We start from the raw sequence: 9,535 nt of genomic DNA, 5'->3' as shown, positions 1-9,535 counted from the left end.
AACACCCACGGCCTTAAAAATTCTGCAAAGTGTGCACCAGCTCCCGGAAATGCACATCATCTGGACCCCCGGACATGAGTCCTTCGAGGGGAACGAGGCGGCACACGCCGCTGCCCGCGTTCATACACACCGGGCCGTTTCTCAAGAAGGCGAAGTCACACAGCCCCTTCGCTCTCCCAAGCCCGCTACTCTGAATTCATACGCGGACATCCTCGCCCATTACCGCCACGAACGACGACGCTTCCCGCCACCACATCCCCATTTATCCAGAGCACAGGCGACTGCCTTTCCTCCATGCCATGTACCCCACCCTCTACTACTCAACGTGTAATTTCTGTCACCAACCAGGCACCCTGTACCACATGGTATGGGAGTGTCAGAAAACCCCATCTCTTACCCCAAATCCTCACCCAACGTACGAGCAGTGGGCGGACCAGCTGGCCAGCTCCACTCCAGCCAGCTGGCCTCTCAGTCCAGCGTATCCTGGTGGAGAGGGCTAGGGCAGCCAGCGCGGACCAGGGCTTCCCGGACTACAGGAGGCCCCCCACCTGGTGGGCACCTGAAGCTCGTCTTAATAAAGTTTATCCACTCCACTCCGTGGCTATGATGCGCGCGTGGTCCCACTCTATCTTGTGGCCCATCTTCTCGGCATGCTCTGCAAGTGCATTCGTCACGGTGTGGCCCTTGGTGACGTCATTTTTGTGCTGTTTAAGACGCCGGCAAAAATTTCCGCTTTCACCAATGTATACCGATTCGCAGTCGGCGCATGGGATTTTGTAGACCACACCAGGGAAACGTTGCCGAGGGAGGATCCTTTATGTTAAGCAAGTCACCCTTGAGCTTGCTTGCTTGCACATGCGCGATCTGCGCACCACGTTTTCTGAAGACACGAGCAAGGGCTCCACTTCCAGGCAGTTCCTCCACAAGGACATGACATTAGTGTATCGCACGCCGTTCGATGTCACTGAGCTCTGCACCTTGCTACGGTTTTGCCTGTCTAACACTTGCTTCTCGCACAAAAGCGAATTCTACAGGCAAGTTTTCGGTACCGCTATGGGAGCATCTATTTCAGTCACGACTGCAAATATTACAATGGAAGCAATTTAAAAGAAGGCATTGGAATTATTTTAGCCGATACCCAAGGTGTTCCCGAGATACTTCGATGACTGCTTCTGCGGTAAGGTGTACATCAGACAAACCAGCCGATGCGTAAATGACCGCCTCAGGGAACATGATCTTTCCATGAAGAATGGCACCGGGTCGCATTTGCCTCATCACTACCGCGAGTGTGGCAAAGGATGCCTTCCGAGACTGACAGAGACAATCATTATCGGAAAGAGTCGTGACACCGTGGCGCAAGAACTGCGCGAAGCGTATTTTATCCAAAAAAAAAAAAAAACAGCGCAGGCTGTATCAGTGAAGCATCGCTATCCCTGTTTTCGAAGGAGTACCAGATCCTAGACAACATGTGATAAAAAGGTGCGATTGTTGTCTTCAGCTGTGGCTATTTTGTTTTTATAGTATCTTTTTCAGATCTATTATCCTTTGTGTATGTTTGTGCGTTTGTAGACAAGCTACTTATATCGCTGTCTTTCCTTGGAATAAATCAGTTGTTAGTAGCGCATCTGTCTCGTCGTTCTTCGTTTTTTCCGTCCTCGTTTGTAGCGCTCGATTTTCCTTAAGCAATGAACCAACTAGCCCAACAGCATAGTTTACTAAAAAAGCGGACCCTGATTTACAACGCTACTTGCCCGTACGATTTCGAAAGGGAGCTTTTGTTATAGCCGACGCTTCAGCTATCACATCTCTCTCTTTGAAGGGAACAAACCGCACGCGGGCTGCGATCGATCACTATTTTTACCATACATTATGTGCAAACAGCTTCGTGAATATCAACCCAGTATTTTTTGCCCTGCTGCCCATCGGGAAACGAATTATAAAACGGATCTAAAACGATAAGCCAGCTTCCACAGCTAAATGATGCACTAAAGCACGAAAACATTTCCTATCTGTCACTGTTTTCTACTTTAACCAGAGACAGGTGCTGCTGAAAACATTTTACTTTCAAATAAACTAAATCTAACACTCAAAGTAAATACTTCACTTGGGAATTGAACTTTTAAAAATCTAGTCTATTATTTAGGAGAGGAGAAGTTTCGTTAGTTTTCGCACTTGACGACGACGACGGCCGATATTTGTGCTGATGTATTTGTTACTTGGAGAAAGGCTGATTTTGGCTCACTTAGCGAGTGAGGCAAAAGTCACACAAGCGTTTATAGCCGCGTGTACAACAACTCTATTTAGGTCGTCAAACTTTTGAAAAGGTCTAAAGGATAGAGGTGGCGTTGGGCCAGCCCAAATATGGCCCATATTGGACGCGGGATGCAAGCGGCCAAAAAGTTATAAAATATCTTTTTTTTTTCTGTGGTAAATGCAATAGGAATGACAAATGTAAGGCATGTGCTCATTTTGCGCTATTTTTATCTTTGAGTAAACATTTTATTTTTAAGTAAAAAGAGGTTTGCTAACACCAAGACATTCGCAAGCGCGTGAATAGTTTGTAGGCTTCTCATCTTTCTTTCTTTTTTTTTTTTACATTGAAAAAAAAAAAAAATGGCGGATACGCCTGCCTATGCGGTTAGTTTAAACATGTGATGGCGACGGCGGTACAGCGCGCTGGTGTAGCAGAGAAACCCCGGGCGAGCACATCCCTGCACCTGGCGGAGTGCCCTGCAAGTCGCCGGAGAAATGCGAGCTTCACGGGACAGGTTCCCCAACCTCCGTCACAGGCAGCTCGGAACTTGTTTCGGCAACTCTCCACCAGGTGCAAACGTCGTCTGCATGGAGCTACTTTGAACGATGGTACCTAGTGTGCAGTGTGCTTGCGAAGCTCAGGATTTCGCCAAGGTGATTTTAAGAGCTTAGACTGCTTATTTGGACAAAGAAAAATTTGAGTGCAGTTGGCCTTTAATGCCGAGACATGTGCATTTAAAAATATTGGAGTTGATTTCCCGTGAGTTTTCACTATTCATTTACCACTTGTAGTGCCATTCACACACCTCCGGAGAAAATATAACCCTAAATGAAGAGGCCCACACAAGGGGCACCCTATTAGGTGCCTTCTGTCCCTTCTGTAGTCCGAGAGCTTTGGCGTGCGGCACCCCATCTCTGACGCTGAGGTTCAGGGCGTGAGGACCGCTTGACCTTCTTGCTAGCCGAGCTCTTGGCCAGCAGGCACTCTACCTGGTCCCCGGTTGACCCCAGGGCGACGCCTGGCAATGCTTGTGGGCTGGACCTTGACGGTACAGCCGCACCTCCGGGCGCTGGTGAAGCCTGCCTTCATGGGCAGGCTCCTTCCTGGGGCTCCTTTCTGATCTTGTGCATCTGCCGCAGCAGCTGCTGAAGGGCAGTGGCATAATATGGGTTGCCAGCAGCTAGGGAAGGCTGGCGCCACCACTCCTCGTAGATCTTCTGCAGCTCCGCAGTGTCCTACGAAAAATTTGTTCAGGATATACCACAGATTTACTCAAAATTTGTTGATTGAGTGATTGATTGTAGGGTTTAACGCGCCGACGCAACGCAGGCGATGAGGCGTGCCGTAGTGGAGGGCTCCGGATTAATTTTGACCACCTGGGGATCTTTAACGTGCGCCGAAATCTCGTACACACGGGCGTTTTTGCTTTTCGCCTCCATCAGAAAAGCGGCCACCGCGGCCGGGAATCGAACCCGCGACCTCGTGCTCAGCAGCGCAACGCCTTAGCCACTGAGCCACCGTGGCGGGTTCAAAATTTGTTGCATCTCCTATCTTTACTATTGTCTTCTTTGCACTGCTGAAGTAATAAGGGTGTTCCGTAGGTATTCAACTATGGGCCTACCGGGAAACCCATTAGGGCAGAAAAATGTTCACAGAACTCACCTTCCCCTGCCAAGCTTAGATAACCAGTTTGGACCAGAGAATACTGCGCAGGTATTTACAGATTAGTTTCACAAACATTAATGCATTCATTGAACTAAAATAAAACACAAGAAAAAGCTTTGTTTAGTGCCATGTTCAGTTACATAATAATGACTGATTGATTGATTGACTGCGAGGTTTAAAGTACCGAAACTACACCTTGCTTATGAGGCGCGCTGTAGTGGAGACAGCTGGGGTTTAATTTTGGTCACCTAGGAACAGCTAGGAAGAGTTAACGTGCGCCGAAATCTCGACACACAGACGCTTTCGCTTTTCACTTCTATCAGGAAAATTGCTACCGCAGCCGGTATCGAACCCATGTCCTTGGGCTCAGCAGCACAACACCATAGTCACTTTAGTCTCACAGAACCCAAGCAACGCCTCTTCAAAATCCCAGGGTTCCTCAAAGCCTTACTTGAGAGCCCCTGACCTAGCGCTTTCGCAAGGCACCTTTTTATTCACAGGGCCTTAGTGGCATACAAGGACTATTCAGCGAAACACACAGAAAAAACATTAAGACCAGAATGTAAAATTTTACATCTCAAAAACTTGCACTGTGCAACTGACTATGTATCTAATGGTATGAGATTGGATCCTGGCAGAGTCTGTTTAACACTTCTTTTAAGCTGGGCTGAAGACTGTCCCACCTGGTGGGGGCCCCTAACACCAGCACAGTGCTGTTTAATGAAAGTTTATTCCTCCTCCTCTTAGCACCCTCCCTATGTCAGAAAGGGCCTCGGAAGACATACGACAGCCAGCATACAAAATTTCACACTAGCTGTGACATATGAATACTACTTCATTCTTGCTCCCCTTTACATGCATTGGAAAAACTTGTTCGTCTTGCTTCTGCTATGATGCTACGCAGTCATGTTGGATTGCCTTAATTTTTGGAGTGTCTTTTTTGGCATCCTGTAGCCTTCTTCTACTTAGCTCCTGCAATTGTACCTTCGTAAAAATAAATTTTACTACAAGAGACCCCTGAAAAAATGCATGCACGTGGTTATAAAATAGGTAGCTCTTTCCAAAAGTGGAGTGTGTTGCTGAGAAACAGATCTTGTTCAGGTGTCTAGTTGCTACCTAGGTGTCCAGTAACTGGAGTAAGGGTCACAATTATTAGGCTTTGCTAAAATAAATGCACGAGCACAAGCCACACCTCAACACCTCACGTTGGTGACTGCTTCCAGTTGAGCCCTGGGCCTCCAGCTGTGGCTCGGTATCCATAGGCAGCTGCTGCTGTTCAGGCTCTGCTGCCACCGGTTGGCCTTGCCCTGTGGGTGTGCTGGTGCTGGCTTCTTGGGAGTTGTCCTGTGTTTGCTTTCCCAGTCAAGCTTCCTGAATGCCCCCTCCAGACATGCTGTAAACAGTTAGGAATAGTGAAAACTGACTGTGAATCAGATCGAATATTCTCAAATACGAATAGTAGAAACCAACCGCGAATTACATATATTCGAATGTAAATGGCAAAAGATTACTGCAAATGAATTATTTTCAAATGTGAATAGTGAAAATTCACTTCACATTGAATTTGATTCAAATTGTGCATTGCTCCCACGCCAGGCTGCTGTTAGCTGTGCCACGTATAAAGATGTATTATGAGCTGCACTGTTGTGGCGAATACCACACGCCCATTTATTCCTTCTAAGTGGAACAAAAATAGTAGAGCGAAGGTATGTACTGAGACATATGAACGTCTGGGCCATAATTTAAAAGTAGTTTTACAAGCACAGGCTTTCAGTCAGGCTGTGCCATCTTCATTAGGACAGGTGCATCAGACAAGTCTAGTTAAGTGCACCGTGGCTGTGCATGTGCTCATCGCTGCCTTTCTCCCGAATTAGAGAATTCAACACTGCAGAACAGAGTTTCTGCGATACCTTTCCGTCTACACTGCATGATAGCTTGCTTGAAGCTGAAAATTAAACTGAGAGAGATACCATGTTTGCATAAACGTTGGCACAGGTCACATAAAAGTAGCAATATATGGAGTGTGCTGGGGTACATAGCTACTTACAATGTTCAACGTGATTTGGTGCTCTTCTGTCCAGCTTAGTGAGGGGGCTCACTCCTTCGTCGCCATACTGCCCTCTCCGCCACCCGCAGAACCAGTGGTAGACGGTGCTGACTGGGGGATTTACAGCGCTGCTAGCGAGCAGGCCCTCACCGTCCTCCTGCCTTGCCAGCTTCGTTTTATGAGGAGCTAGTGCAGCTGCTGGGGTCGTATCATCTTGAAAGTAGCGGAAGAATGCGGCACTTTTGTCCGATGTGGGTTTTAGAAGGCGAAGCCCATCGGCGCAGTCGAGCCCGTGGTTGAGCACCTCATGCAGCTTGATGACAGCAGTCGGCGAGACTGGCCAGTTGAGGAATGGGTCGTTCTGCTGAGTTGCTTTTGTGACTTCCTAATTTTGACATCTACAAATGCTTAGCAGTAGTAGAATGCTTTCCGGCAGTTTCGTTCAAGCTTCTGTGCTGACACCTTCACTCCTTGTGGAACACAAACCTGTAAAAAGAGAATATCACAAATTATCTCAATTCTCAAAATATTATTTAAAGCTTGATATACAATGACTAACCTGCAATATATTTTTTTACTTAAATTACAATTTTATGAAACACAAACGTGTTAAACGGTAATATTATGAATTATTTTAGTTGTGAGAATATTATTGAGAACCAGATATGCAATCTGTAACCTGCAAATGTTTTTTTTACTTCAATTACCCACTTCATCTGACAAGTTTCACAATCAGACAACTAAGAAATGCTGAAGTTCCAAGGTGATGCGCATACTGTATTAAAGATGTGCCTCCAAGTCATGTTCTGATCTACTTCGCGGAATAAGAAATTGTACAGGTTTAGCACTCGCCTTTCACTTAATTTTCCCATGTATGAAAAATGGCGTTTTAGGAAAATTTGTGTTGGTACCAAGCAAAAAAAAAAAACTTGCTCAATCGCTCACGAAATCGAAGCGGAACAGTTGCATGTTATGCTCTTGCATATAACACAATTCTCTCCAAAATAGGACAGTTATATGCTTCCCACATTTCGGTTACGTTTAAATCCACTGAACACGTAATAACACGACACGTTTAAAGCCTCTTTTAAAGCATTTTCAGTTGGTCTTTTTTTCCTCCTCAGCAAGGGGTGCCCCTTTATAGACCGAAGGGGGCAGGAGATAATTGGCTAAAAATCATTCATCTGTGAAAATGTTAAAAGCATGACACACATGCTTGACTCTTTTTGCTCGGACCATACTATGAAGCGTTATTTGTTTGTGAATTAGAATTACATCACACATTATTCTGATATTGTTTAATCTTACGTAAGGAAAAATAAATTAATTTGAACATGAAGTGAAATGCGGATTGTTTTTGCACGGGTGCTTCAAATCGTGGTCAAAAAATCCCAGCCCAACTCAATGTAATGTAATTTAAACTATATGTTCTTTCACCTCGGCCAAGAGAACATACAACGACGAAGTTCAGCTGTTCTTCCCTTCCCTTTGAAATTGAGCGTGAAAGACGGCGGCATCGATGATTGACCCGTGGCGTTGTTCAGCGTGACGGAAGCAAGTGTGATCAGTAGTAACCAGATTTTTAAGCCACCGCTACTGTAATAAATGCGTAGCAAAAAAAAAAAAAAAAAAACTCGCTGGTGTAGCTTCGCAACTGCAACTGATCAGTCTGTCTTGATTTTACCAGGTCGGGTAGGGAGGTGATTTGGCAACGCCTCCGAGGACCTTGCCACAATAAATAAAGACACTGCCGAAGAGCATCTATGGTACCTCGTTGGGTTGGGGGCTCCCAGTCGACGATCCACGACGCACGGTTGCCTCGCCGTAGTAGTCAGCCATGCGTACGCATCCCCGCACGAAGCACGTCCACGTTATCGACGCTGGCTTTGCAGTCTAACTCGAAAGGTTGGTCGCGCCCGCGCATGTCACAACGGCTGAAGAAATTAACTGCTACTTCGCCGTCGAACTAGAAAAAAACCGTAAAATTGCAGCGAACTCTACGCCACTGATGCTGCTGGTGCCGTGAACGTAAGGTCCCAGGGACCTTAAGGCACATTCCCACTGGCGATTTGTCTCGTCGCGCGACGGCGCGCGTCGCGCGATGAGGCGTTGAGGTGGTGTTCGCACTTGCGATGAGCGATGATGCGACTGCGTTCAGCGCAGCTGCTTCCCGACTTGTACATACGACCTCGTTGGTGCGTCAGCCATTCGAAGTCAAAGAATACGCGACAAAAGCAGGTAGAAATCAAACTAAAACACATGCTACTAACCTGGAGCAATGCCGAAAGCATTTGCGGGTTGCGGGAGGAGCAGAAAATAACAAACTCACGAAGGCTCTTTTCAACATATTATTGCACGAAGAAATGCACACGCTTGCTTTCACGCCACAACACCCGCATCACGGCCCACAAATGTCGCTTCTTTTCACATGCGCAACGTTCTGACGCCTCCGAACTCTACGCGTGTTTACCAGTCGCCGATAGACGAAGAGGCTGCAAGTCAACCTACCGTCTAGCTGTCCACATAGCTCCATTTACAATCCATACACGCTTCTCCACACTGATGAGTTCCACGCTATTCGTTGATTAGTACACGCGCACGCTGAAGCCACTGACCAAAGAACCGATGCACACGGGAAGTTGCTTGCCGGCCCGACCCGGCGGGTACAGCGATAGCGGGCCAAGCGCCTGGCCGCCTGGCCAAGGTAAATATAACTGGTAGCGAAGCTTCCATAGAAGCCCATACGTTCAGAAAATGGCGGCTCTTAAGCTGCTCATGGGGCTTAGCGCCATCTGTGTGAGGAGGGAACACTTCCGGCGGAACAAAAAATAAACAGGATGTGACGCAAGATCCGGTCCAAAAGTGACGTCATTTTAATGGTGGCATTAGCGGGAAAATTTGACTTCAAAATAGCCTTAGCTGGACTCTGATCGCTGAGGGCTCATGTCATTGCCATCTGACGCAAGTTGGCGAGCCCTTGGCGTGTGTGCTTCAAGTCAACGCCAGCTTATACTCGTGACTAGAGAAACGCACTTTAGCATACTGTCGTATGATTCACCTCGGTGTTTATAAAAGCATCTTGCATCTTCTCTGAACCTTTATTCTGTATTCATGCCTTCCACTGCTGTATAAAAGCAATCAGTTGTTTATTTTGATTGCAGCGGGTGGCAAACGTACACCCCCCCCCCCCCCCCCCCCGACCGAAATTTTTTTTCTGCCTTGGGATACAGAGCCCAAAATGACACTTGACCACTCTCCCCGGCCCCCCTTTTATATAAGAAACGTGCCCACTCCTTACCCCGATACCAATTTCTACCAACGCCACTGCTGGGTTTAATTGCGTAGCACATATGCAGGTTGCGTGCGTGCCTTAAGTATACGCCTCGAGCGCGGCCTGTAGGGGCGCCACTGAAATCCCCCTAGCGGCCCGTTTCGAAAGCAGGCGCGGGAGTCGCCGGCCCGCTCCCCCCTGTCGCCGTTGCTTTTGGGGCTCGTTCAAGACAGCGATTTACCGTTTGTCCGCGTTCGAAATACCGAATAACGTGGAGCAGGCACTCTGTTTGCAAGCG

General features: G+C 47.3%; 1 long non-coding RNA gene across 1 annotated transcript; it reads right to left on the bottom strand.

Moving 5' to 3' along the window:
• Positions 1-3,061: 3,061 nt before the first annotated feature.
• LOC144174034 (uncharacterized) lies at positions 3,062-7,949 on the bottom strand. The gene is made up of 4 exons (XR_013323423.1): positions 7,737-7,949; positions 5,967-6,452; positions 5,112-5,312; positions 3,062-3,489 (listed from the first exon to the last, which is right to left on the bottom strand). It is a non-coding gene; the product is annotated as an uncharacterized LOC144174034 (long non-coding RNA).
• Between the last annotated feature and the right edge of the window lie 1,586 nt (positions 7,950-9,535).

The sequence above is a fragment of the Haemaphysalis longicornis genome, unplaced genomic scaffold (genome assembly GCF_048455015.1).
Source record: "Haemaphysalis longicornis isolate Haplotype H1 unplaced genomic scaffold, Haemaphysalis longicornis Haplotype H1 scaffold_3, whole genome shotgun sequence".
Taxonomy (NCBI): Eukaryota; Metazoa; Arthropoda; class Arachnida; order Ixodida; family Ixodidae; genus Haemaphysalis; species Haemaphysalis longicornis.
The sequence above is the reverse complement of the archived record's forward strand: the minus strand, read 5'-3'. Positions and strand labels throughout refer to the sequence as shown.